Genomic DNA, 2809 nt, shown 5'->3' on the forward strand with positions numbered 1-2809 from the left:
TCGTCGAACTGTTCGTGCAGATGGTTGTTGTCTTGCAAACGTGCCCGCCTGTTGACTCAGGGATCGAGACGTGGCTGCACGATCCGTTACAGCCATGCGGATAAGATGCCTGTCACCTCGACTGCTAGTGATACGAGGCCGTTGGGATCCAGCACGGCGTTCCGTATTACCCTCCTGAACCCACCTATTCCATATTCTGCTAACAGTCATTGAATCTCGCCCAATGTAAGCAGCAATGTCGCGATACAATAAACCACAATCGCGATAGCCTACAATCCGACCTTTTTCAAAGTCGAAAACTTGATGGTACGTATTTCTCCTCCTTACACGAGGCATCACCAGGAAACGCCGGTCAACTGCTGTTTGTGTATGAGAAATCGGTTGGAAACTTTCCTCATGTCAGCACGTTGCAGGTGTCGCCACCAGCGCTCTGAAAAGCTAATCATTTGGATATTACAGCATCTTCTTCGTGTTGGCTAAATTTCGCGTCTGTAGCACGTCATCTTCATGGTGTAGCAATTTTAATGGCCAGTAGTGTAATTCCGCGTTGTGATTTACCGGATGATGTTTATACAATGTCCCGTCGTGCGAGATAAATCTTCGATACTGTGCCTCTTGAAACATCAAACAATTCGATTCCCTTGGTTACGAAAGCACGCACCACACGAGCACCAACAATTTGGCCACTTTCTAATTAGCTCCGACACAACGCACTGACAACTACGCAGAACACTATTCTGACCACGGCTGACGCTTGCAACATACTGAGGATATCGCACTGGTTTGTTCGAGGTCAAATAAAGCAGCGCAACCGCCAGGCATGCCTAGCATTTATGTTTCAAGCATGCGTTTCCCGCAATACTCCGATGTATTTTATGTAACCCCGGTACACACCACCTCACTGTCATGACTTGCGCCAACGGTGAACGGTGACACGACCATCTGGCATCAGTTCTACACCATCTGAAGCATTCCAGAGCGACCAGGGTGGTCTTTCGAATGAGTGAGCTCTGAAAAGCTTGGTGAGCTTGGTTAGGGTAACAAACAGAACGTTTCATTCTTTAGTGAGCAACTGAAGGTTGTAATGATCCCATCACATTTCTTTATCCACTTTCCTCTAAAAATATTAATCTAAGATGTTAAAGATACGAGGCGTGTTTTATAAGTAAGTAACGTTTTGAAATTAAAAAAAGACGTGCTAAGATATCTCAATAATTTTATTTTTACATGAAAGCCTGTACCTTAATCTACGCACTGACGCCATTACAGTCTGATTCTTCCTGTTTACGTCTGAGTGTTTGGGTTCAGATGGCTCTGAGCACTATGGGACTTAACAGCTGTGGTCATCAGTCCCCTAGAACTTAGAACTACTTAAACCTAACTAACCTAAGGACATCACACACATCCATGCCCGAGGCAGGATTCGAACCTGCGACCGTAGCAGTCGCACGGTTCCGGACTGCGCGCCTAGAACCGCGAGACCACCGCGGCCGGCCTTCTGAGTGTTTAAGATGCCTCCGATAATCGTGAGTTCCGCCGACTGCGAAGTACGGGCTGTTATAAGATTTCTTAGTGCTAAAGGCCTAAAAGCGATCGATATTCATCGTGAGATCTGTGCAGTTTACGGAGAAAAGATTATGAGTGATGGAATGGTAAGAAAGTGGGTGAGAGCATTTAAAGGTGGCCGCACAAATGTGCATGAAGAACAACTGAGTGGGCGTCCTTCGGTCGTTAATGAAAGTTTGGTGCATGAAGTGGACAATAAGGTGAGAGGAAACAGACGCTTTACGATTTCCTCCTTGCGGGATGACTTTCCTTATGTTTCTCGTAGTGTTTTGTATGGCATTGTGACCGAGCACTTGAATTAGCGAAAATTGGGCGCACGTTGGGTACCGAAAATGTTGACGGACGTGCACAAAACCAAACGTTTAGACAGTGCATTGACTTTCCTTGAGCGGTACCACAACGACGGTGATGATTTAGTAAGCCAAATTGTTACGGGCGTTGAAACATGGGTGGCGTACGTCACACCAGATACAAAGCAACAGTCCATGGAAGTTGAGCAAGGGCATCGTTTTGCTGCAAGACAATGCCCGTCCGCATGTGGCGAATCAGACCAAAGATCTCATCACATCTTTCGATGGGAAACTCTAGATCATCCTCCGTACAGCCCCGATCTTGCGAAGTGCAGGAACAGATTGTAGTCAAACACCTTATCGGTCAGCGTCTTCAAGACGATGACGAAGTCAAAACAGTGGTGATGCAGTGGTTAACAAGTCAGGCGGCAGACTTCTATGAGGAGGGTATTCAAAAACTGGTACAACGTTATGAATGTGCCTCAATGTTGACGGAAATTATGTAGAAAAGTAGATTAAGGTACAGGCTTTCGTGTAAAAATAAAATTATTATGATATCTTAGCATGTCTCTTTTAATTTCAAAACGGTACTTACTTAAAAAAACACGCCTCGTATGATAACGAATCTTAAAATGTTGCTGAGTGATGAGAGAAAGGCGATAAGTGGGCAAAAATTTTATTATTATTTTTGAAAAAAATCTGTTCCAATTATACTGCTAAGAACATTCGAGTTGCGACAAATTATCGCGTTCCAGGGAATGGGGTACCTGAAAAGAACTGACGTGGACGCAGAGGAGTCGCGTAACTATCGCCATGGGATAAGAGCCACAACATAACCCCTCTGCTGATGTTTTTCAAAGTAGCAGCAGTTGAGATTTTTTTTGTAAAAGAGGCAAGTTTTGTACTGTATTCGTTCTGGACTGACGTGTTTAAGGTTGTGCTAGACTAAGACT

The sequence above is a fragment of the Schistocerca serialis genome, chromosome 1 (assembly GCF_023864345.2).
Source record: "Schistocerca serialis cubense isolate TAMUIC-IGC-003099 chromosome 1, iqSchSeri2.2, whole genome shotgun sequence".
Taxonomy (NCBI): domain Eukaryota; kingdom Metazoa; phylum Arthropoda; class Insecta; order Orthoptera; family Acrididae; genus Schistocerca; species Schistocerca serialis.